A 27,194-nucleotide genomic window follows, 5' to 3' on the forward strand; every position below is an offset into this window, starting at 1 on the left:
AGCACTGCCTCTGTGCACGTATGCAGCCCAGAAAATGCCTTATGGGCAGTGAACTCCAAATAATTTCAGCCTGTCTCCTTGGAGAGGATGCTGCTGTATCTAGGATCAGTTCTGGGTGGTCTCCAGTTAAATAGGAGAGACTGTTTTAATACAGATAATTTAACATTGTAAAGCATTTTGTGACTCATTGGGGAATGATGATACTGAGAAAACGGTGATATTTAACAGTTCCTTCACCATCTCTATAAGATGAACCACACCAACACCTACCTAAGTCACCTTCTGTTTGTTTGGACTGAACTTTATCCAACTCATTCCGGTGTCAGCCAGATGCTGAAGCTGGGAAAGGAGCACCGCATGCCAATCCACCAAGTTTGGTGGACTGGATGTTAGACTGCAGAGCTGTAGATTTGTCCCGAGTTCACCAACTTGTGAACTTGGTTCGCTTTGCCTCTGTTTCAATTTTAGCTTTAGTAATGTTGCAACATGCTTTTGTAGAAATATCTGCAACTGTGGGCAAGCTGGGTTCCTTGTGTGCTCCAGTACCAAATCCAAGCAGCAGTAGGAACACACCAAAGAGGCTGCACTGTGAACTACTGGCCAGAGGTTGCCTACACACTGAAGCACAGAAAGAGCTCAGAAGCCAGCAGCCCCCACTCTCCCACTGGGAAAGTACTGGGGTAGTGCAGCTACACTCCACATTCCCCAGATTGTGATGAAGCAAATCTCAGCAGACCACATAGCATTTGCTCCTTGACTTTTGAGCAGTGGAAACATAAACTGATGATATACAATATCTTTTTGGCCTCCCCAGTATCAGATTTCAATTAAAATCATTGCAACAGATACTACAGAAGCACAATCTGTGCTCAGAAACAGCAGGAAAGGTGATCTGTGATACCAGCTTTGTGTTAAAATGTAGTCTACCACACGCATGAAATCAAGTCTCTGAAAGATAGCGGATGAGAGCAATACAACCCCAGTCCACAAACCATTGCATTCAGATGCACTAACAAAAGATCATGGCCAGATGTAAGAAAAAATACTTGAACACAAAGCCCTTTTGTATCATCAGAAGATGATTGTGATCTAATAAGTCCAGCTCAATATCCACCTGAAGCACTCTCAATTTGCTTCTATGCTTCCTCACTTAGGTCCACATCAACATCTGAGAGAAAGCTGCTTCTAATTAAACAGGCAAATTCTTATCCCATGCACTTATTTCACACTGTGCTAGCATACACAATGCTGATAAAGTAACAGAAGCTATTCTCAGCCACAAACAGTTAAATGGGGGCTCCTTTCCTTTGCAAAGTGTTTCTTTTTGAAGTGGCAGCATTTTGACTTATTCTGTCTGTGTTAGGAGCTAAGATTGTGCCACTGAAAATCTATGGTGAAATCTGTCCCTTACTGAATGGCAAAACTCCCAGCAACTTTGCCAAGGCCAGGAACAGATTTCATCCTCTGTATCTATAGCAACTCAGAGGCATAAATTGCATCCATGGGACCTTAAAAGTCAGAAAGCAATGGGTGGCAATCATAACAAAGCTGTTTTTCCCAGGATTCTTAGAAAACAGAAGACAAATAAATAAAAATCCAGAATATTTTAACATTTTATTTCCCCAACCCCTCTTCATGAACAGCTACAAGTCCTCAGAGTTTCCCACTGCCAGTGGTCAATGATATCATTCACAGTGATTTTTCTACACCCTTCATTCGCTGGCCTTTCTTAGGGCTGTTTTGGTTTCCTGTGGGCTTTGGTTTGATTTATGTTTTTCTTGGCCATAAGGTGACCTGAAAATATAAGGCTATTTCAGGCAAAACTATCAAAAAATAAAGCATGCTTTTTCAACCCGTATGGCCGCACCCCTAGGTCTTTTGCCATTCTGCCCAGTTAGCATTTTTAAAACACGTTATGTATTTATTATTTATTCGTGCATTCAATTGGAACTGCAGGAGTACTTGAGGCAGCCAGGATATAATTACAGGGGCTGTAATTTGGCAATACAAATCAGGTTCTTCCAAAAAATGCTTCAAGTCTATGGGGCCAGATTAGATCCACCCAAAGGCACTAAGGGAGCTGGCGAAAGTGCTTACCAAGCCACTTTTAATCATTTATCAGCAGTCCTGTCTAACTGGGGAGGTCCCAGTTGACTGGAAGTTAGCAAATATGATGCCCATCTACAAGAATGGCATCTCGTACAATGTAATATGTACAATGATGTACATCTAGAAGAAGGGCTGGATGGAGGATCCAGGGAACTACAGGCCTGTCATTCTGTCCTTAGTGCCAGGGAAGGTTATGGAGCAGATCATCCTGAGTTCCGTCACGCAGCATGTGCAGGACAACTAGGTGATCAGGCCCAGTCAGCAGGTTATGAAAGGCAGGTCCCACTTGGCTAACCTGATCTCCTTTTCTTAGAAGGTAATCCGGTTAGTGGATCAGGGAAAGGCTGTGGATGTTGTTTACCTGGACCTTAGTAAAGCCTTTGATACCACTTCCCACAGCATTCTCCTGGAGAAACTGGCTGCTCAGGGCTTGGGCAGGCGTACTCTATGCTGAGTAAAAAGCTGGCTGGATGGCTGGGCCCAAATTGTGGTGGTGAATGAAGTTACATCCAGCTGGTGGCCGGTCACAAGTGGCGTTCCCCAGGGCTCAGTGCTGTTTAGTATCTTTGTCAATGATCTGGACGAGGGCATTGAGTGCACCCTCAGTAAGTTTGCAGATGGCACCAAGTTGAGCTGGGAGTGTTGATCTGCTTGAGCATAGGAAGGCTCTGCAGAGGGGTCTGGACAGGCTGGACCGCTGGGCTGAGGCCAGTTGTATGAGGTTAAACAAGGAGAAGTGCCGGATCATGCACTTGGGTTGCAACAACCCCATGCAGTGCTGCAGGCTGGGGGAAAAGTGGCTGGAAAGCTGCCTGGTGGGAAAAGGACCTGGGGGTACTGGCTGACACCTGGCTGAACGTGAGCCACCTGTGTGCCCAGATGGCCAAGGCGGCCAACAGCATCCTGGCTTGTATCTGAAACAGTGTGGCCAGCAGGTCAAGGGGAGTGATCGTCCTCCTGTACTGGGCACTGGGGAGGCTATACCTCAAATGCTGTGTTCAGTTTTGGGCCCCACACTTCAATAAAGACACTGAGGTGCTGGAGCATGTCTAACGCAGGACAGTGAAGCTGGTGAAGAGTCTAGAGAACAAGCTTTATGAGGAGCAGCTGACAGAACTGGGGTTGCTCAGCATGGAGAAATGGAGCCTGAGTGGTGACCTTATTGATCTCTACAACTACCTGAAAGGAGCTTATATTGAGGTGGGTGTCGGTCCCTTCTCCCAAGTAACAAGTGATAGGACAAGAGGAAACAGCCTCAAGTTACACCAGGGGAGGTTTAGATCGGATATTAGGAGAAATTTTTTCACTGAAAGGGTTGTCAGACATTGGAACAGGCTGCCTAGGGAGGTGCTGGAATCACCATCCCTGGAGGTATTTGAAAAAACATGTAGACATGGCACTCAGGGACATGGTTTAGTGGTGGACTTGGAAGTTAATGGTTGGACTCTATGATCTTAAAAGTCTTTTCCAACCTACATGATTCTATGGCTCTCAAGTTCTACAAGGTGTTGCAAAAAGACACTTACAGAAGCTGTGCCCTGACAACCGGCACCTCTGTTTCTCCCACCACCCAAAACAGACCTCCTCTTGCCACAAGATGACACTTCATGCCAGAGCAAGGCATGGGCTTGGGCTGGAAAAGTGGCCCTTGCCCTGATTACCAGCAGCACCTTCCTGTGCTGCCTGGGTGTTCCTTTGGGGTTCTCTTTCCCATTGCTTCTCCCACGAGCAGGCTCTGATGAGATCGCAGGATTAGGTGATACCACAGCACATGCTAAAGGCTGCACTTTCAGCCTCCCCTTTCCTTCTCAGGAAAACTTCCAAGCTTGCCATAGTACAAATTGACATAGCATTTTAACAGACTGCCTGTATCTATGTGGACAGCCAAACATATAGTTGAAGGAATATTCTAATATTCAATTAGTCGTATTTTTCAGTTGGTATGAGTCTAACACTGTAATCATGACATTACAGGACACTTGCATAGGTTGATGTGGTCTTTTTATAATTATATACAAGGCAACGGCATCATTTTGTTCAACTGAAACTCTACATGATGGCACTGAATCTAAGTTTTTCCAGTTGCTGAAATGAACCTCACCTTTCAAAGAAAAGAGAAGAAGTCCCCAAGGAATTGCATTTCTAATTTGTTGAAAGCTGCACACAAAATAAAACAACCTCCCACCCAGAACCCTATATCCAGTCCTTCTTGCATGTTAAGCTGCAGCCATGAAGCAACTGTAAATTATTAAGCATAAAACTACAGTTACTGTGATCGATGCTACTTAGAACTGCATTCCTTCTTACCAATGAAAGGCATATACTGAAGTGCAGACCAGTGTAACTGCTGCAAAACTACTTTGAAGTAAATGACATAAAGTGATTCAGCAAAATGGGAAACAATTTTGCCAGTGGGGTGTGGGAAGTGCAGAGTGCGAGGTACTCCAAATTTTGTGCACTGTCTTCTGACAGATTTGCAGGGGAAGTCACTTATGCTCTGATCCAGCAAAGCAGGTGAGCGTGGAAACAACTCTCTGATGCAAGAGAGACGAACAGAGTTCATCTGAGTCATCATTAGCCATGGAAAAGGTAGGAGCCTTAGAGGGCATCCACAACCTGGGCGATTCCTGGAGAACTTTAGCCCAATGATGGCTTTGGAAAACATCCACTTTGTGGTTGTAACAATCTATCCAAGCTTATTCTATGACCAGAAAACTTGTGAAAGTGTTAAACTCTTTAATTTCTTCACATTTCTTCTTTAATGTGAAGAAACACTTCACATTAAAACTTGTGAAAGTGTTAATAGACAAGGCCAGTGAGACAAAAGTTCACCCCTTGTATTGCTTATTTGGCTGTAGGGGGGTTTAACAGCTCCTCAGTTCCACAGCCAGTCATCAGAGACACATATCCAAATGATTCTTCTTGCTGTTGCTCTTACTGACCTGGCTTCTGCTCCCCACTCCTACTAGGCAGCACAGGAATAAAAGAAGGTTTAACGTTGGGCCATAACCATGCACTCAAGTCACTTCTTCAGTGCAGAGACCACCAGGTCCTAAGGCCAGAAGGATGTCCCCTGTAAAACCTGTAAAACCAGCAAATACCCCCCAACTACCCTAGGACCAGAGCTGGTAGCTTTTGTCTTGTTAGTGCTTACCTTGCGGAAGGGGCTTTGTCTGAAGACATTGGGAGACTGAGGACACCCTACTTCCTTTAGTGTTTTGTTGCAACATGTAATTACTCTTGATTTAATCATTTGCTTCAGCTGCTCCAGTGACTCATTAGAAAATCAGTGATACTTACCCACATGAATACAAGCTCACAGGGCTTCAGAGAAAAATATGCAGTTTTTTATCTCTGCTTTTCATCTGCAGCTGACTTCTCTCCAGCCTTGCTATGACTGCTTTGATCTCATGCTGGCCAGCTTCCATGCCATCTTTCACTTCTTCTGGGGAAGACTGCACTGTTTCATCGTCAGGGTGGTTTTATGCTAGGCTCCTTCTGTCCAGAGATGAAATTTCCCAAAGCGGTGCCTTCTTTTCCATTCCTAAACCCTTATTTGAGCACTTTGGTAATTGGCTTTGGTTTTCTAAGACTTGGAGTATAAGGCATCTTCTGACAGGAGATATCAGGTGCAGGCACAGCTTTATGGAAAACATAGATCTTGTTTTCATGTTCCTAAATAGCAAATTAGAATTACAGGTTTTCATTTGTGGGCTTAAAGATCTTGACAAGAATGCCTATCCACTGGATTATAACTCCACATCATTTGGCAGCAATTGCTCAAGTTGTCATGAACAGTTTAAATCTCCACCAGTCACACAATTTGCTCATTGGGAAGCAAGTAGCTGGGTAAAACCAGATGGCACAGAATCAAAATGTTAAGAGATGTCTGCACGGTACAAAGCTAGGTCTAATGGAAATACTTACAAGACCTCTAAATGATACCAGAAGTAGGTGTGTGCCACATCACAGTTCCATAACTTCATCAATTTTCTAAGTATTTCTGGACTGTAGCATATTACTTCAGAATGGGATTCCAAACTTCCATTTAATATATGTATGTTCTACCATCATAATGACCTATTTTAAAATATATCATATATTTAACCTTAACTCTGTGAGACACTAACTTTTAAAGTTAGCCTGGATTATTACACTTACTGTAGAGTAAATCCCATTGCTTTTCTGGAGTTTAGACTGACACTTCTTCAGCTGCTAAACCCAACAACATTCTGCAAATTTAACGGTATCAACACCTGAAGTGGCTAAATAAGTGAAGGGGCATTATTTAGCCACAATTTTCTCTACCAATATTCAGGAAAAAGCACCTCAGCCCAAGGGAAAATAAAATATGGCCCAGTACCTACCCATACAGTAGTGTAGGAATAACATGCATGGATAAAAGCTTTGCTGTGCAAATTCTCCTACTGGGGCTACGTTAATTTAAGGATAAATTTCCTAGGCTAACTTTGCTGTCTTGACCACTATACCTTGAAAATGACCTTTATGGTTACAAAAAAAATTTCTAATGAAGCTGAGATTGGAAACCAGCTATTTCACTTCTTAATGAGCGTCCTGACTTCTGATCTACTCCCCCTCAAAACAATCACTGCACAGCACCACTTCTTTTAATTGGAAATTGCAGCTTCGGGACAACTAAGCTGTCAGGCAGAAACTTCCCAAGAATGGTAACCGAGCTGAACTCTCAACACTCTCAGTTGGTAACTGGACTCCAAACAGAGGCCTGGCCTCCCCATGGTCCTACCGGATAACTTCTACCAGGGAAACAAGGAGCATTTCTACCAAGTCTAACAACTGCTGTGACTGACCCACTCCCACCTCAAAGGGGCTGCACTGCGTGGGGGCTGGCTGACTTGTCGACATTGCTTGACACTGGCAGCACCTTGACCATCATTAAGTCTCCAGGACAGTGGACAAGATCTGCACAGCAATGTCCCCACAAGACAAACTATGCTCCTCTCCATCGGGCTCCTTAACACTGATGTGTGCGCAAGACACAATAGCAGCCAAAGGCTATACAAAGGCCAACAGAATCTTAACTTGCTCTTTTTATGCTACTGTTGTCACTCAGACTTGGACTGGCTTGGATGGGCTAGACATAACCTGACAGAAGTCCCCCATGAAAAGTGGAAACGTAAATATCCCCAAAGATCTATGCTTTGGAGTAGCCTTATCATTCAGGACATTCAGGAGGATGTACGCTGTTAGGAAGCTGCATTATGCTGATAAGATTTCCTTCACATCCTGGCCTCTCCCCTTGTTACTCTTAGCCAGCAGTAAAATGTTGGAGGAAAACTAATCTTGATCACTGCCTGCCAACAAAATCCTGTAGGCTGACTGGTACAAGTTTAGGATATTTCCTATATGTATGCTCACATTAATGGCAAAAGGTGTCCTACAAGCTTTTTCACTGTAGTTTTTTAATGGGAAGTGTGATTTCAAACTATATTGCATTTCATCTCAAAAGAATTACTAAACGTTTACATCACAGAAAAGAGGAAAGCATGTTTATTCTTATGTTTTATTTTAGGTATCTGATGAACAAGGCACTATAATACTCATTTCCACTTGCTAAATAAGTCTTTTTCGCACTGGCAACACCACAGAGAGAGAGAAGTTGCATGGAAATGACCCTTTCTACTTATAATGAAATAACAGCATTTTAGAAGAAGCATGAAGATTTACCACTGGGAGAAGGCTAAATGTATTTGTGTCCTCTCTGCAGTTGGATTGGTCATATAAAAAATATTTCTGTGCCATGTGATGCTCTTCATCACCCTCAGACCCTGCTTTGTCACACAGCAGTGCTTCGGTATGGTTAGTCTTTTCAGACATTGCTTTGCCAGGCACAGGTAGTGGAGATGAGAGGAAACATTCTTCAGATGCTGTCTTTGAGAAGTACTAAAGGGCAGCCATCAAGATGGACATAAATTGAGGTCAAGAAGAACCACTTTTAAAACAGCCATGGCTCGCTCCTGTTCTAGCTGTAGGTGGGGTTTGCTAAGCATGAACTTTCCGTGATATGGAATAACATCTTCTCTCGTGGGACTGACGTAATATGATTTTATAAGCTAATAATTGTCCTTCAAAGTTTTGCCTTCCATTTCTGAGTCAGGAAACAACTGTGGCATTCAACATTACAGTCTTAGGGATGTAGTCTCTTTGCCTTCGGTTCCCTGCAGTCATGTCCTGTGTTAATCTAGGATAACATTGTGTTACTCCAATTACTGGAAAGCTTCAGAGAAGTCAGGAAAAAAAAATCACCAGTGTAAAGTGAAAACAATCTTGAAACAATGTTATGCTACAGCATCAAAACATTCCAGATGGATTGTAATGCCCCAAAGTGCGGAATGTCAGCTATATTGGAAAACTCTGCTGAATCTGAATTGTAGATTTTTCTTCCTTCCCCTCCCCCATTTTGGTCTTCTTCACCCCCACCTTATTTTTATCATGTCGCTTTACCAGTGTTCTCAAAGATCCCCATCAGAGTTTGGTTCCTTTGGAACGAAGCCCTGCACATAAAATTATCTAAAGCAATCTTCCTTTTATTCTAATACTGACATTCGTAATCCTCTAAGGACTTAAAAGCAAAGGAAGGAATAATATCAATTATGGGAAAAAGGCTTTCATAAACTGAAAAGGCGTTTTGATCTGTTAAAATAAAATTAAAAAAATTCAGTCATTTGCACAATGTTTCCCAGGCTAATCCCCAACATAATTCAAATGAGATGCTTTAGCCTACAGAAAATGATAGAGGTTCTTTCTACGGGACAGAAACACAAGGTTTTGTTTATTTAAAAGAATTGCAGCTGTGGGATAAAGAACTCTAGCTGTACCAAACAAACAATCTTTGTTCAGATATTACAAAAATTGCTTCTCCTCTTCGATCTTTTTAGAATAAAAAGGTGATTACAAGAAAAAGTAGACTAGAAAATCTCAGTTGTTGAATATTTCGGATCTTTGCAAGACACAGGATTACCTGTGCTCCTTTCAAAGGTACTGGAAGGGACAAAAAGAGATGCCTTGCATGAGTGAAAGGAGAACATCCTCCTCCTCCCCAGACAAGTTATTAATAGCCCTCTGCATGTCTTCTGAGAGCAGGCTTGTCTTCTGCTGATACCTAATGCTCTAACTCCACAACTATCCAGCTATGCCATTAGAACTGGGAAGATGCTCTATGTGTGGTAGATATAATACTCCAATGTATAAGACATCTTTAATTAAACATAAACATTTGCTCTGAACTGCCACTTGAAAACATATTTTAGAAGTAGACCTAAAACCTAAGAACTATGGTTCTCCTCCCCACTTTTATCTCTGCTTTTGCTTTAATGCATATCAACATAAACCCAACATATTTGCAATTTCTCTAGCAGGTTAATATTTAGGAGGATTTAACTTGACTTCCTGCATTGTTTAGATATCTATATTTGTCCATGTTCACTAAAAGAATTTGTCAAACAAATAAACAAAATATTCAAGTCTTTTTTCACTTCCCTGAAGATCAAACTAGGAGAAGTCGTGAGGTCTGGTAGCCATATATTTTTTAAAGGTGGGACAGGTCTAGGAAACCTGAATCTAAATGATACTTTTATGTCATGGTTTTCTTGTTCAAAGTGAGGAGCAGAGACCTAATCCATCCTCCGAGCATTTGCAGTTAGCTTCAGAACCAGGACTAGGATTCACATTTCTCCAATTCTTGCTCTTGCTGCTCCTCGACATCAAAGCACAACTGTCTTACGAGCTGCGCATTTGCTGTAAGATCAGATACCTTCCCAAAGCTCATGGACCCTCCAGCCCTGTCTCTCTTCCCCACCCTAAAGACCCTTCAAGCCCAACTTGGAAAGCTTGTGTGCAGTTTGACAGATGCCAAGTGGTCTGAATCAATTGAGTTCTTCTGCATACCTATTTGAGGAAAATATGGAAAAAGATAAAATAGACATAGATGCAAGACTGTGTGCTGCACGGCACTCAGCACCATCCAATACAATCTTACCACCAGCTAAGGCCAGCACATAGGGACTAGCATCTTTCTTGCTGTCTATACTGTGCTAACTTAAAACAATCCTCATATAAGGCTGGACAGCTAAGATTCACTGGGAATGTGGGTCCATATGGTGCCCTCATGGTATGTGCCAGCTGAGCGCCAGGGTGGGCTGGCAGGGGTGATGGGGTAAAAGAAAAGCTGAGGGTTTTCCATTTCATGGCTTTAAGAAGACCAGACCCCTAAGGGACAGAAGAGAGATCAAGAGTCTGGATAGTGTCCTTATCTATAAATTAAGCATCAATCCCCCTTCAGTGCCAGTGAAACTGGATTTAGGTTGGAGGATCACAAATCTCCCATGTCTGTTGGGAGCTGTGAGCCATACCTGTGTCTCTGGGGTTAAGCAGGCTGGCTGAAAATGAGTTGTCTCGGGGAGCTTCAGATGTGAACACTGAAAAGGGATGGTGAAACCTCAAAAAAGCTGACCCAGGCTATTTTTTGCCTTTCACTGCTGAACCTAACTTGTCCAGCTTTATTTACTCTGTCCCTCTGTAATTCCCAAAATAATATCCTGGTCTTCTGCCATATCATGCTGAAAGCCAGAGTTTCCAAGGAGCACATGAATTGGCAAGTGTGGAAGCAACATTAACACTAGCTTTCCCAAAGTTTATGCTAAGCTACCAACAACAAATTGACAGCAGCTGAGCTGAAGATAAGACTAATGCAGTCACTTTTCATTAACAGACTTCAAAATAATTCATTTTTTTGAGAGGGTAATATTACTGTAACTCTTCAAATCACACAGAAATACTGTCACATTAGCATACTCCAATAAATTCTTATAAAATGCTTTTCTACATTCAGATGGACATGGACTACACAGCTGACAGTGAAACAAGCAAGGTTTCCTGGCATTACTCTGTTTCTATTGAGTTGCATTGATATCTTTCATAGTATTTGATGATGATAAATTTTACAGCCACTAAGAATAAGGGGTTTTAACTTTTAAAGAAAAACACATTACTGACCTAGATGGCTGCAAAAAATAGCTAGAAAGTATAATCTCTGTTTGTTTCCAAGGTTCAACTCTCCCAGTTTCATACTTTGGATTTCAAATTTTTAATCCAATCATATTATTATTAGAATCACAATTCCTGAACACATAAGATCCCACAAAGGACTCACAAAGCTACTTGACTATGGAATTTCTTCCACATCTTTCTGCCGCTTCATTGCTATGGAGTAACCAGAAAACTTTGTCCTTTGTGTTGTTGTGTACCACACACAATGCAGTATGAACCACAGATATAGTCAGACTTCTTTTTTTTTCTTTAACTTTACCAAACACATTGAGAAGCATAACTTTGAGGTCTTTAGAATGCACTGCTCTACCATTAGTTTCATCTATGAATACTCTGCAGCCAATTGGTTTCTAACCTCTTACGCCAAAAAAATATAAAACCCTTAGTAAATTTAAAATGCTTAAAATTTCTGTAAGATTCAGGAGTTCAACAGTCTAGGGAACGTAAATGAGGGGAATTGTCCCCATCAAAGGCACACAGATGTTGCTATAACCTTTTAAAAAGCCTGCTCTTGGAAGTTATAGTAAATATGTAAATATGCTTTGAAATCTAATATCCTTCCTGAAGTGGAAGCCCTGGAGTAAAAGAGCTCTTTGAGAGTATGTTTTGGTTTCATGGGATCGTATATATGTGATACTGAGCTGTCACCAGCAAAGCCAGGAGTCATCGCTACCAAAGCCTCTTGGAAGATGGTTGTAGGGAGGAGAGTTGTCCCAGGAATGGATGGTGAGTGCATGTGCACTGTGACATCCAGAGGCCTCTGACCAGGCATTAAGAATCTATTACCCCAACAGGTACCATGAGTTGGTGGTTTCTGCCTCAATATGAAATACTGTGAAACATTTTCTATGTCCCTTTCCATCTCTTTCATGCAGGATTCTCTCACCTCGCACAGTTTTTCACCTGCTTGTGGAAGTGTCTGCTTCCATCAATAAAAGGTCTTAGAGCTGACATAACTTAGGTTGCCAAACCAGTTGTACTGCTCTGCATCAGCTGAGCACCTTATGTCTCCCTTTCTCTTGAAAATAATTCATCTCACTACCCCTTTCACCACAGCAGTCCACACAGGCTGGTGGCTCTGATGGGTTTCCCAGGAAGAGGGATCCTTAGATGGGTCCCAGAAAACAACTGCCTTTTCCAAGCAGAGTCCAAACTGCACAAAATTTCCTCCTTTAGCTGTACTGCACCATTAGAAATTAGTTATGATTTCTTTCTTTTTCTACTCTGAACGAGAAATGAAATTTCTGTTCCTCTCCCTCAAAGGGTTCTGGCTCCAGCCCACCAGTACACTGAAGAGGACTGGGAAGTAGGAGCAGCCGTTAGTCTTTGTCCTTAGGAGAAGGTTTGTAATTGTGGAACTTGGGCTGGTGCTGTTACAGTGAGTTAAATCCTAGCTGTGGTGCAGGAGAGGACACTTCTGGGCCAGAAGAAAAGCAAAATGAACTCAGATGTTTCACAGGCTTGGAGGATTCAGCAGGAGCAGAAACACACACACCATGTGGAAGGGATGTCATGGTTCTGGGTCCACAGGATGCTCTCCAATGGGAAGGTGCAGGTTGCTGATAAGCCTGTTTCTTCCAGGCCCATGCACTGAATAAGTACTCTTCAAGGGTACTGTTCTGCTCTCACAAGCAGCCGTTCTGAACAGTGGGTAGCTCATGATCAGCTTGAATGACTGAAACCAAATCATGTTACAAAGCATTTCATCTTCTGTTCAATTCATGTCTCTTAAATTTGAGGCAGGGGATTCATAAGCTACCCATTGCTTGTGAAGTATCTTCCACAAATATTTCCTTGGACCACCTCCAGGGGAAAGAGCTCTCTCTTTCAATTCTGTCTGTTAACTCCTTCAGAAACCTACAAATGACATCTCGAGAGTTCCTGTGCAGAAAACTGTAACAACCCTTTGCTTTATGGGTGTAACCCCAAGATTTCAAAGGGCTTTCTCCTCTGAGGGGTCACCCAAACTCCCTCTGTTTCCAGACAGGGCTCTGTGCATCATGCAGTAACATACATACCAGTGCCTGCAGCTGCAGGACCAAGGGTGAGGTCTGGGCTGAGATGCAACCTCTGAGCATCAGGGGAGGCTCCTGGCAAAGCTCCCACCATGGCTCTTTCCCTGGGGTCTGCCCCACACCAGAGCTGGCCTGCAGCACCGGCAGGCAAGCCCCAAGAAGCATCCAGGGAAGCAGCTGCACAAAAAGCATGAGCAAGAAAAAGCTACCGTTCGGTTTTGCTCTAAGAGAAAGCACAAGCAAGATAGGAAACACTTGATTTACCTAATGATGCTTTTATTTTTCATTATGGAAAGACAGGGCACATTGATAGCGCTGGAAAATCCATCACAGGCCAAAATTGCCCAGACTCCAGCCTCGTCCTTTATTTTTGCCATTTCTGCACTCATAGGGGGGCTGGAAGTGGATTGTGGGGGAGGGCCCTCATCTGCACTGTACTGATTTGCAGAGGCAGTTATCCAAAAATAATATTCTGGGTCGAGTTCCTGGAGAGGGACGTTGGGGTTTTGTGGTAGGGAAAAGCTGGCAACCTTGACTCTCATCTGTAAAAATCTTCCTTCACCCCTCACACATTTATTGGCTTGTTTTCACACCTTGCCCTCTTTAAAGGGTTATATACAGTAACATGATGCTGCCTGGAGCTTCAGATTCTTCAAAGGTGCATTCAAGCTTGAAGCAACCCCTTGTCCCCCAAAACATCCTAAAAAAGGTCGGACCCACCCTGATTGCCTTCCTAAATTTTCCCTGGCCTTTTTTGTTTTTGGAAGAACCATGCCACTTATGTGTGTTCTAACATATCCCTCTTAACTCAACAAAAATGCCATATCAAAAGCTTTAACTGCCATATGTCCTATATAGACATATGAAGCATATTTCTTTTTTATTCATATTTTATTGGAAGTCTTACAAAGCATACAGAACAGATGCCAGTACATCAAATTCATCATGCCGAGCCTTGATTATACAGACCCCGAAGCCCCAACACTGCCATACAATCCTTCCTTTCAGGAAATAAAAGCCAAAGACCAGTTTTCCCGCAGGACCACTTGTGGGTATAAGCTGAAGCCCTTATTACCGGAGGTTCCTTGGATACGATTTAAAGTTTGAAAGTTCCTCATATAGCTGTTCACTCATCATAAGGTACCTCTCAAAGTCTAGGCATGCTGCTAAAAGTAGGAACACCCATCCAAAACCAGGGAAGCACTCAGCCAAATATCTGCTTCCAGCTTAGTAGCAGCAGCCTTCTCTTTTTCCCTGAGCAACAGTGCAGCAGATGAGGAGAGAGATAAGCAGACAGAAAGCTCAACATCCTAAACAGCCACTGCCAGAAGCTGTTACTATGTGCAAGGAAATATCGCATTAGTCCTAATGAAACAGGGTTGTCACCTGAACTAAATTTACTTTGCAAAGAGGAGACAAAATAGTCCCCCAAGAGCTTTGTGTGCTATGCTGTGACAAAACACCAATTAAAAAGAAATGAATAGAACAGATTCTCGTTGGCCTGACGTTTCCTTCTATTGTTCGTGGTGTAAATCAAAGCAGGCATGACATCCTCCGAAATTTTAGATTTATTTACACGTGTTTAGGTTGACCATGTTTACTCACGCGGGGTTTCACTCCACCACTTGTTAATGCATTTGGCATGTTCTCATGTAAATACATCTAGGATTTCAAAGGGAGGTCATTCTCTATCCCCCCCCCTCCATGCAGAGGGAACATGCCAGAACTGTGCTGAGGATATGGAATGAGATCACTCGAGATCTGAGTTGCCATGGGTGGGTAATGATGAGGTTACCCCTATGGTGTGCATAGATGTATTCCAAACCCTCATTATCGTTATGATACATTCACAGGAACACATCAAATCCATCTTTGAAACTGTTCCTTGATTTTGAGTCTACTTGCTGCTTTATGGAAGCCACTCCAGCGGGGATTTTCTGCTGATGTAATGCTAAATGGCAACAGATAGGGGGAAAAGGCAGCAGGGGCAGGGGGAACGGAGGCATATTGAAAAGATAATGCAAGGAAACGATGGCAGAGGAAAAAGGATAGAAAACTAGGGTTCCACCATGTATATGAGGATGTAACTTCAGGACAGTTCTAAATCCCTGTTTGTAAATCACTATTAGGAGTCAGCTGTGTGTGTAGATCCCAGTACTTACATGCCTAGCCACATTGGGGGAGACTCTCACCAGCTTCACTGCACTCAGAATCGACCTTGTCAAGCCCTGTGCTCCTTTTTTTTTTTTTTTTTTTCTTTGTTATTTAGAGCTTTTGGTCAAACAAGAGCTTCCTGAAACTCTGCCAAGCACTGGAAGTTGCAAAAATTGCAGTTTCTTGACCAAAACAGCATTCAGTGTTGCACGAGAGAGGAGATGCCTCCATCAACCATAAAATGCCTGCACCCATTCACTTCCTCTGTGAGTCCAGGCCGTTGCACTGGTCCTTGCTGAGGCAATACCCTGCGATGCACAAACATTGGTTCTGATCCCATCTGACACGTATTTTTTTCATATTTATTCTGTGCTGTTGTGGGAAAAGTCTATGTTGATTTTTAGCTTTATTTTTTAAACTTTATGGTAAAGAGTTTTGAATTTATTTTACTTAGAATATAATTTTCTTTCTTTTAAATACATCTGGCTAGTTGGCATAAATATAACTATAGCTGGCTGAATCCCTAGAGTTTAAAGGAATATTTCTGGTCGCAGGGGATTTAGCTCATAATTTATTTCAGGATTATGCACTCAAGGATTAAGGCAAAATAAAATCCATGCAACAATTACTATTTTATATTTAAAATTCAGAAACTGCTTTGAAAAACCCAGCCAGCAAAAATATACTTTTTAAATGGTTAAAGATTATTGTTAATCTTTCAAGTTTTAAGTTGAAGTTATCTTTGTAGAAACTGTACATATCTGTGAAATGCCTGTTTGCATAAAATGACAAGATTAGTCGAAGTCATATGTCAAATGCGGTTTTTTGTTGTTTTTTTATTTCTTTTGAAGAATGTACCACATCAATATCCCTAACTCTTCTGTACTTAGGATGGCATTTCTGAAAGCACTTAATATTGCATCTAACTAACTCAGTTCAGACCTCGTGGTGGCTTAAATGTGAGCAGGATTAGGTCATCACAGAAGACTTCTGAAAATCCCAAGTTGATCCCTGCTATTACCTCATTTAGGTCATGATAGCTCATTTTTGAATGGGTAATGAACTTCTGAAATACAGATTTTCACGACATAAGAAGAATGCAAGAGGCAACTTTATCACCTGGGTTGACAAAACCCCAGTACTACTGGGCTCTTACCCAGGTTTTGGCGTGGGAGACCGCAGGAGGAGAGATGCCCAGTGCTGTACCGCTCGCATGACATGACAGGTTGTGAGCTGGCATATAACACCGTGACTCCACAGGGACCAGCACCAGTTTCTTCAGTGAAGCTATGGCAGCTGAACTGCTTATGTCTAGCTTAAAACAAACCACTCTGTAAACTCTGCAGAGGTTATGTTGTTCAAGACCAGCTCGTACATTTTGCCATCCTGATGGTCCCCATCCTACAGAGGTCAGTGCAAAGCCTGCCACTGACTTCAGTGGTTCAAAGAAAGCAGGCTTTCCATGCTATGACAAACTTCAAAGCTGCCCTGTCTCATCCTCCCCCCATCCTTGCTCCTTCTCTTGTGTATAGTCAGCTCCACAGTCAACCCCAAAACCCCAGCCATATGGCCCCCAGTAGATGCACCATCATCTATGTGCACTGCAAGTCATCTCTAACATGACAGCGGGAAGTGGACAGTCAGAATGTCTTTTATCTCAGGGAACTAAACAGCAATACATCAATATAATAGATCAATATTAGGTCAATACAAGTTTACAAGTGGGTTACTAAAAAGCAAAACCACTAATGTAAAAACCAACCTGTGTCCTGGTTTCCAGCATGGCATCATTTTCCCTCTGCCAGTCTCAGCTCCAAATACTATCTACCAGTCTCCTTTCACCTAGCTCCCACTAGAGCTGACCACTGCAAAACTAACATCCCTTGTGACCTTATTGCTAGGTGCTGATTCAGCTGAATGGAATCTTTGTATGAAACTACCAGGCTCAGATGAGGAGCAGTTTTAATAGTTCTTGGAAAGCCAAACAGCAGCACTAAGAGAGGTACAGCACTTGCAGCAACCAGCAAAAAAAGGAGGAGCTCAGAGAAATACATCTCATCGATGAACAGTGTGAGGCTTGGCAAAACTGTATTTAAATGGTAGTGAGAAGGAGTCATGGTGGCACATTCAGCTCTTAGCTTCCCTTTTGGAACCAGCACTCTATAAATTTTTTTTTTTCTCATCTTTAGCTGAAGTTTGATTGAAACTCGTCTTAACCAAGCCCATTCACTTACCCACAGCTTCATAGCAGAGTAGTTGTGTTTGAGAAGCATGAGTGGTTTTGCTCAGGGTTTGTGGATATATCCGCTGGGGGGAGGAAAAATTATTTTTAGATATATCCTGATGCATCATGGTGTTTATGTAGAAAATTCAAAAACAGTTGGTCAGAGAAAATTTTACTTTTACCATGTTAGCACATGAGTGAGAGCTGACTCACATTATTATCTGAGTGGGTCTCATCTACTGGAACCATCATTTCCAGTAGTCATATCTTGTACTTCTCACATCATCAGTTCTTCCTCTGCATGTCTCTCCCACACATATTTCAGCTTCTAAGTATCAAGAATAAGGGAAGTGGGAGCACCCTGTGTATTCTAACATGTGAAATAAACCACCATGTTGGAGTTAAAATCGGCATAGTAGTTGCAGGATATAAATACTAGTCAGTTAACGTCTCCCAACTGCTTTGTGCAAAGGTGCTGTGGGAGACCAAAGGGAAGACCCAGCAAGCAAAGGTTGCCATGTTTTTGATGGAGAAGTCTGCTAAACTATTCCAAATAAAGTAAATCATGAGTGATCTTTAAGAGACAAATTTCACTGAGTTATTTTCACATGAATATTAATATACCTGAGAGTTTTGTTGCATGAGACAAGTGATCACAGAATCATAAAGCTGGAAGACATCTGAATACATCATTTAATGCACACTCCCATCCTAGGACAGGACCAGCCCTACATTTTTCAGTTCTTCAAAACCTTTATCTAGTTCTCATTTTCAGTGATGGAAATTACACCGATTTCCCAGGCACTCCTGTCCCAGTGATTCACTATTCTTACTATTAATTTATTTTTCTAATGTCTATTTAAACCCAGTCCTTATTGTCCCAACCACCACTGGAGTGAGGACCAGAGTTGTTTGTGTTTTCTTTTTTTCTGATATCATGGTTAACTATTATGGAAAACAAAATTAAGAATAAGAGGAAACATGATTTTTTTCTGAAAAACAAATCCAGTACTTAAGATTTCAAAACATGAGTTATTTTTTTGCTTTGTTCTAATTCATATCTTCACTTACTGGTTTTAGTCCAAAGCATTATGAAAAAAGCTGTATTTATGGTGTCTCAGAAATTCAGTCTCAATCTGGTTATGCAATAAATCAGAAAAAGCAGCCTACTCTCACAGGACTAGGAGGCTGATTTCTGGACCAGAATGGTTTCAAAAAAGTTAAACTTTTAGATTCTTATCTGAACCAAGCTATTAGAGGCTTGCCCATCACTTGCTAGTAGTCTAACTTTTCACCTCCAGAGACTTCAGTTTAAATTCTGGTTTAGGTCACAGTGAAAATGAGTTCAGCGGTTTGCATCCTAGTGGACTTCTGTCAACATTGAGAAACCACCATACAATCCTGCAGAACTGGAAATTTTGCTTAAAAGAAAGCCTGGACTGGAATACCAGAGGCCATAACAAGCGTAACACTACAGCTACATGGAGAATTTTGAACAGCACCTGACACAAAGAAGTCCAGTGACAAGCAATATAAACTAACTGCTAGCTTAACAGGGATGTATTTGTTGTTTGTCCAAACTCACACATTTTTGAACCAAGCAACTTCACATCTTATTACAAAAATCTGATGAGAACCTCATAATGAGCAACGATGACAGAGGAACCAATCTCAGACACAGTACTTCAAATTAAATGGTTAGCATTATAATTTCCCATCATCCCCACAGAAAATAGCTGTTAAGAGAAATCATAGAATCATTTAGGTTGGAAAAGAACTTTGTGATCATCAAGTCCAAGCATTAACCCAGGACTGCCAAGTCCATCACTAAACCATGCCGCTAAGCGCAGCATCTATGTGTCTTTTAAACACCTCCAGGGATGGTGATCCCACCATCTCCCTGGGCAGCCTGTTCCAATGGTTGAGCAAACACTTCAGCAAAAATGATCTGTTGTACAAAAATATTTCTGTACGAAGGCATATTAAAAAGTTTGATACTGTTGACCTCAAGGGAAATACAGAAAATAAGGCATGTCAGAGATAAAGGTGAGTTTTAGATTAGAGTACAGATTTTACATTTACCATATTAAAAAAAAAAAAGAAGACATAAGTAAAACAAAAAAAATGCAAATAATGTCTTCCTGGTCTTTCACTTCTGTTGCCCTTTTTTCCTTCGATTAGATATACACACAAAAACTTGCATTCTCAGCTGCTCTGAAAATATAGAGACACAAAATGAAGTAGAAACACTCGTGTATAGACAGATTTTAAGAACAAGTTTCTCTGTTCAGGTGTCCCAAAGCTGCAGATTACAACAGCAAAAGAGTGTGCTTTCCCATAATACAAGAAACTAAGAGGACTTTCCACCAACTTTCCAAAAAAGTTCACATATGGTTTTAGACTAGATTTTTTTCTCCCATATAAGAATCTGAGGCAAAACTAAATGGGAAGGAACAGAGTTTTGCACTGTGAGAGCTGATGTCACTTCAGCTACAGGCAGAATGCTTTGAATTCAATCATTTGTGCTGCTGGTTCATCACTGGCTACAGGTGATGTTACAAAATCTCAGCTTTTAATAAATAAAACCAGAACAATCGCCTTTTTTCTTCTTTCCTCGTCCCCCCCCCCCCCCCCTCCTTCTACCACAACTGCAATAGAAGGCTTGTATTTTGGAGGACCACATAAATGAATATAAAATTTGTTTTCCTGAGTTTGTGGTCTGCCTTAAGCAAGGCTGGAGTCATGTGAAATGTCACATGCATCTCAGCAGAATATCAGCAATGAAGGAGGAGGATGACAATGGAGTGACCCACATCATCTTAAAAAGTAAGCCCCCACTCCAATGCTCAAGTAAAATGTGATAAAAACAAAGAAACAGCCCACACGAGAACTATGGCACTGATTTTATCATTCATTCATAAATGTAAATTTAAAGGTATCTATTTCTCTGATGCTATCACAGCTTTTTCTATAGATGGATTTCTGAAGAATTCAAGTTCAATGTACATGATGCCTTGATGACAGCTTTCTCATATGGTGAAATCTATTGCATAATACAGAAATCTAAAGAACACGTTCCTACAATAGTTTTCATCTACTCATTTAATTTCACAATATTAATATCTAAAACCTACAGCAAAATGTCAGTTGTGGAGCTGGATCAAAATCCAGCTCTCCAGCCCCTTATAAAGGGGGTGATGGTTTTGATGGTGCAAAAAAATTTAAAGGATTTACTCAAAGCTAAAATCACAGGAAAATACTATAACAGACACAAAATACCTGATAGAAAAGGGAAACCTTTCAAAGCCTACAAGCATTTCCAGGAAAAATGCCCCAGAGGATCTTTACTCCAGTGTTCCTAGAACAGGTGGGTTAGTACGTTGCAATGGGAAAACAACTTTTCCAGAGTTAGAAAATAAAAGGGTGCAAACAAATCAGAAATAAAGAAATACCCTTAAGGTATCTGCACTGAAAAAGGACACAGAAAAAGCACACCTGACTTCCATAGGCGAGGGGACAGTCAGAGGACAACTGAAGCACAGCTACCCTATGAATCCGTCCGGGAATAGGGACATCTCACAAACTGGAAAGTATTAGTATGAGGTAATAGAGTCACTTACAGATTACACTATTATAATTTAATAATTTAACCCAGAATAGGACCAAACACAGTTTAGCCCAGCTTTTCACATCCATCATGATTTGCTGTCACCACTCATGAGGGTCAGGCACCAGGATGTAACTTTTTCTGAAAATGATCTAACAAATCATGGGCTTGATTAACTTGGAGAAGTCAATCAAAACATACGTGGGGACTGGAGAGTACTTGGAAAAATGGCATTTAGACAAGAGTTGGTAGTGTTGATTCACATAAGAAATCTGAAGGCCTAGCACCTTCAAGGGATGCCCTACATAGATTTCCCCAGAGACTTCAGCTTTTTGTGAGAGGCCAGATTCTTTTTCAGTCTACAAAACCAGTTAGTTTGATGTTGTGAGTGAGAAATTGGATTGTTAGATGGCTACTGATAACCATTTGTATTTTAGGATTATTTTAGTAGGGAACAACAGATGACCATAAATTATTTGTGATTAAGTCACAGATGTACTTCCCAGTAAGGTTTCTGACACTGAATTTTGCTGATACCCAACTATGTATCAGTTGAGGAAAGGTAGAACAGTTCATTCTCAGCAACAAGATTAATGAATTTATGCAAACAGTGAAATAAAAATCAATGTAAATGTAGCGAAAGTTAAAAATCATATATTATTCTATTTGAAACTGGGAACACAAGAAAGCAGAGCAAGGTAAACAAGTAAAATGTCCTTAAAACAAAAGGCTCTGAAAAGCCTCTTCACTACAAGAGCAGAGGTTCTACATAGTTTAAGTTCCATGTTTGCTGTTTCCATGTCCACCTCAGAAAGTGTCAGCACAATGTAAGAACCTGAACCTAAGCAAGCCTTACGCTGTAATGCTTTCAAGGAGAGGACCAGCCCCATTAGCAAGCTCCTGTTCCCTAGTTCATAATATTGTTTAAAGCATTTATTTTTGGATGAAAATTAATCAGAAGCCTTGATTATTTTTGAGCATTAAATTCCTCAAAATGATATTTTCTGCAAGAATATAAATTACCAGATGGAATTTCTGCACCAAATTCCAATTCAGACAATGACAGCTTGATGAAGACCTATATGCACTTTTTGTTTGATATATCTTTGTGATTGCCAACATCTTGCTATGCTGTCACTTTCAACTCGGAAGTAAATGAATTTCAGTGACTGTAAAATGTTTTGGAGTATGTTCAGGATCTTCAACAATCTGTAGTACATAGGTCTTAGACTTGTAATTGAATCGGCATGGTAAACTTACTTCTGTTTGGATCCCATTAAAGTCTGCTACTAGAGTAGCCTGCTTCCAAATACAGTACAAATGTATATCCAATGCAATGATCAGATAGTAAGTTTAAGAAACAGAGGAAGTACTTTCTCACAGAACACGTAATTTAATTGTGGACCTCACCAATATCTGGGGTTTTGGGATTTAGACTACAGGAAAAAAAAAAAAGAAAAAAAAAAAGGAAAAGGACTCCAAATAAATCCATGGACAATACATCTGTCAGCAGCTATTAAAAACAGTAGTGCAGACAACCTCTGACTGAGAAAGTACCTAAGTCCTCGACAGCTGGAACCTGGGAGGGTGTTGTGGGAAAATACAGCGCTACAACTGGCCCCCATTAAAGCCTATGCTGGAGACAAAATGCTGCGCCAGGAGGACATTTGGTGTGACTCAGCATGGAAATCGTTATGGCTAGTATGAGAGCTGAAACACAGATTGTCCTATGGGAGTGCCTTGTATGTATAGTATATATACAATGAGATACTGTCAATCAAAATTAACAAACAGCTGGACATGAACCGACAATGTGCACTTGCAGCCCAGAAGGCCAACGCTATCCTGGGCTGCATCAAAAGCGTGGCCAGCAGGTTGGGGGAGGTGACTCGCCCCCTCTGCTCTGCTCTGGTGAGATCCCACCTGGAGTGCTGCATGCAGCTCTGGGGCCCCCAACACAAGAAGGACATGGACCTGTTGGATTAGGTCCCCGGGAGGGCCACAAAGATGGTCAGAGGGCTGGATCACCTGTCCTATGAAGAGAGGCTGAGAGAGTTGGGGTTGCTCAGCCTGGAGAGGGAAGGCTCCAGGGAGACTTTATAGCAGCCTGCCAGTACTTAAAGGGTGCCTATGACGAAAGATGGGGACAAACTTTTTAGCAGGGCCTGTTGTGACAGGACAAGGGATAATGATTTTAAACTAAAGGAGGGTAGATTTAGACCAGATGTAAGGAAGAATTTTTTTACAGTGAGGGTGGCGAAACACTAGAACAGGTTTCCCAGAGAGGTGGTAGATGCCCCCCGTCCCGGGAAACGCTCAGGGTCAGGCTGGACAGAATTCTGAGCGATGTGATCTAGTGGAAGTTGTCCCTGGTCATTGCAGGAGGGTTGGACTAGATGACCTTTAAAGCTCCCTTCCAACCCAAACTGTCTGAAGTTTCTATGATTCTAAATAACCTTAGAGAAGCAGCAAGGAAAGCATCTAAAGGAAAATACGCAGTTTCAAGGGGATCCCTGTTCATAGGCTTGTGCTTTTTCCTCCTATCCTGTTCAAAGGCAAGCCAATAATCAGAAAGGCAGTAAGTAGTGGTATGGCAATAGGTAGCTGCAACCTCTCTTCATCCTCTGTCATTATGGAAGTGCTAAGATTTATGCCTCCAGACTGTAGGTGCAACCCAAGGAAGAGCCATTGTACATGACAAGCTCTGTCTTCAAGCCAGGAAGGTTATGGCAAAGCTTCCAATTACCCCCACCACTACTGGCTGCACACTTCACAGCTGCTACATACATTGGAAGAGTTATCTTTCAGAGAAAAGGTAGGGGAGCTCGTTGGCTTTTCCTTCCCCTTGTTTATCAGCCACACCTCCAGCTAGAGTCAGTAAGAAGAAACGGGATTGCGACTGCCTGGATTTCCCGAGCAGCCCCCTCTTTCACTGCTCAGAAGGATAGGAGATAAATTCACAGGATGCGGGACAGGTTAGAGAGCAACCTCAGTGCTGATTAATCAGTTTAGTTTCAGACAGAATCTTCTGGAGGATAAATTCAGTAATGTTCTGTTCCAAGGCGCATTAAGATATGTCTGTGTATCTCGCAACAACTACATTACAGAGGAGGACATGCCATTCTGCAGTGTTGGAAAAATCACATATTACAGATGACGGTTAACAAAAGCACTCCAGTCACAAGTGCAGTAAACATGTGTAAGTTATACACTGTAGTCAGTATTTCCTGGCTATAAAGCAATTCTGTTTATTGTACACATTTACTGAACTTCAGAGGCAAGAGAAGCCTGGCTCTGCACATAAAACCACTCAGATAAATATGCCGTCCTACTTCTTTAAAACAATTTTTGTACTGAATCAACTCCCTAGGCCATTTCCTAATGCGATATCATGGCTCTTGCAGAGCCAATGACAAAAAACCTGTAAAATGTAACTCCACATAAACGATGTCAGTGTAGACTGGATGTTAAGTGTCAAATTAGACAAACAACTGAAATTTTGCAGGCTTCACTCCCAATGATAAGAACGGTCAAATGAGCAGGACAGGGAGGAATCAGAGTGTTATGATACTTGGGTTTGTCTTTCTGCAATTGCAGGGATGAATTTAGATGAAACCATTCTGCTGTCTGTGGCTTTAATGAAGACCATTTGCCTTGCCTAATCAAAAAAACAAAAAGTATATATTTGAGAACCAAAAATATCTTGGTTTAATGACGCACATAGGCAAAAGTTTATAAGTGGGAAAACTTTCTTGCTGCAGAGCCTCAGTGCACCTGTGCAACAGCTGGATTTAATCTATCGAGGACTGTATTTTAGAAGCCATTGCTGGATTTTAGGCTGGAAACTGAATAGTGCCCCACCCAGCCACGTTCCAGTCCACAAACTACTTTTAACATTTCAGTGAGGGTAGAACAATTGTATTCTGCGGGTTAAAGAAATCCAGGGATGATTTATGTGTTGCTGGGAGTTTAAAGAGGAGAAAAGAAAACAGGCAAATTCAGCTGACAAGAAAACAATCTAACCATTTGATCTAGTCCAGTGAATAGAACACCTAAACTTATCAAGAAATGCAATTGATATTTGTGCTAGATTCATTACAGAACAGATATGTACAAACAAGAATCTGATCAATACCAGCTAAGTTAATAATATTTCCTCCATATCTTCCAACAGTTACATATTTTAACAGTCTGCATCAATAAACATACAGATTTAGACATAAAGATCAAATACGCTGCCCAAGGGCCAAGCACAAATAACTATCAGCCAAATGACAGAACAGTAAATAAGTGAGGCTCTGAAGCCTACAGGCTTTCCCAGCAGCGATTTAGGAAACCTATCTTTGGACATTTTTTTTTCCTCCTCCCCTCCAATCATGGGTAAAATCTTGATACCACTGACCTAAGTGGAGCCAGGTTTTTAACCGTTACCCTTACCATACAAATCCATCTGTTAAACAGATGGTATGAGATCAGAATATGATCTCATACCTTCTCAGGCATAATATTAAACCCATGTGATCACACCCAAAGCATCCAGAGCAAAGGATCTGGATGTGACAAGACCACCTCAGCACCACTGCTTCATCATGAAGATGAGCAGAGATCTGTTTTCCAAACTTGCAGAAGGCAAGTTTTTCATAAAAGACCATAAAAATGTTGTCTGGCCTGCTCTGTAAGCTCTGAGACTCCATGACACTATTCTTAAGGCTAAGGGTCAGACACACTCCTTGATGCACTGCCCCTTCTCCCTTCTATTTTTGAAGCTGCCCTACTGGCATTGAAGATCACTATACTGAGAAGTGAAACACATAACAAAATTAACCAAAAGTATTACTGAAAAAAGAAACCTGCCTTAACATTGTCATTAAACCATCAATTTATGACCACCTGGAAAAGTTATTCCACAGTGAATCTAACCTAGTGACCCTTTCTACCCATTCAGGTAATACTGTTGCTGTATGTTCTACTTTATATAATCGGCGAAAGATTTTTCTTGACCTTCCCTTTCCATCAGCTACAGATGGACATCCTATCTCACTCCGTGGCTCAACAGATACCTGATATAAAGTGAAGCTGCTCCTCAGAAGAGGCTGATGAAAACTTATTCCACGTTCCCCGACATGGCATTGGTTAGACATCCATCTAGGGGTGGGAACCGAGACTCTATTCCTTGGTTTGGGGCCTAATTACGTGTGACCTAAAGAGCCATCCGAACCACAGAAATTAAGCATCCTTCTGAGTCTGGTGACCAGGACCTAGCTCTGCGAGAAGCTCTGCTTTAGATCAAACAGGTCATTCAAGGCTGAATGAAGTGGGAACACTTGCTTTTCATTTTAATGAGCAAGAGGGAGGGAAACTAGCTGCAGTTGACCTGAAACAAGTGTTTTTTCTAAAAGTTTTGCTGAACTGGAAAATCAACTTTTCACAAAGCCCCTAATCAACACAGGCTTTCATGTTAAATACAGATGGATAAACCCCCCTATTGTATATTATAGTTTTTTTCCCTTAGAAATACTATTATTTTCTTCCTTTGTTCCACTTTTTCCCTGGAATTAGCTTTGCTTACCCTAAACTAAAAGCTTGAGCTTAGACACTTAGAGGTGCAAGGTGAGTCTCTTAATCCCATAGTGCAGTCAATCTATGGAAATTAGAAGACCTTCTCATTTTAAAGATTTATCAATGAGTTTCAGTTAATCAATCACAAAAGGAGAATCTCAGCCTGCATACAATTTAATGCCAAAAGGAAAAGCAACTTACCAGAAACTTACATTTGAAAATAAAAAATAAGCAGGGCTGTGGGGTGAGAAGACTGAATCTAATTCCCGCAGTGTGAGAATGCGCATACACCAATTACATCTGGAAGCACACAACTTGTGGTATTATTTGGAGGCTGGAGGTTTCACCACAATAGAACATGAGAGGGTCTTTCTGTTGGTGACAAGTCCTTTCACATGTCCTTCCCCTGAAAAGAAAGGAATGCCAACATACTGAGTCA

At 41.5% G+C, this 27,194-nt stretch overlaps 1 long non-coding RNA gene across 1 annotated transcript in view; it reads right to left on the reverse strand.

The window, feature by feature from the left end:
• Window positions 1-7,637: 7,637 nt before the first annotated feature.
• The window catches only part of LOC114015888 (uncharacterized), a 43,690-nt gene continuing 24,133 nt past the window's right edge, over window positions 7,638-27,194 (reverse strand). Inside the window, exon 6 of the long non-coding RNA XR_008732536.1 lies at window positions 7,638-27,161. This is a non-coding gene — a long non-coding RNA (uncharacterized LOC114015888). The remainder of the gene's footprint in view (window positions 27,162-27,194) is intronic.

The sequence above is a fragment of the Falco cherrug genome, chromosome 5, assembly GCF_023634085.1.
Source record: "Falco cherrug isolate bFalChe1 chromosome 5, bFalChe1.pri, whole genome shotgun sequence".
Classification (NCBI taxonomy): domain Eukaryota; kingdom Metazoa; phylum Chordata; class Aves; order Falconiformes; family Falconidae; genus Falco; species Falco cherrug.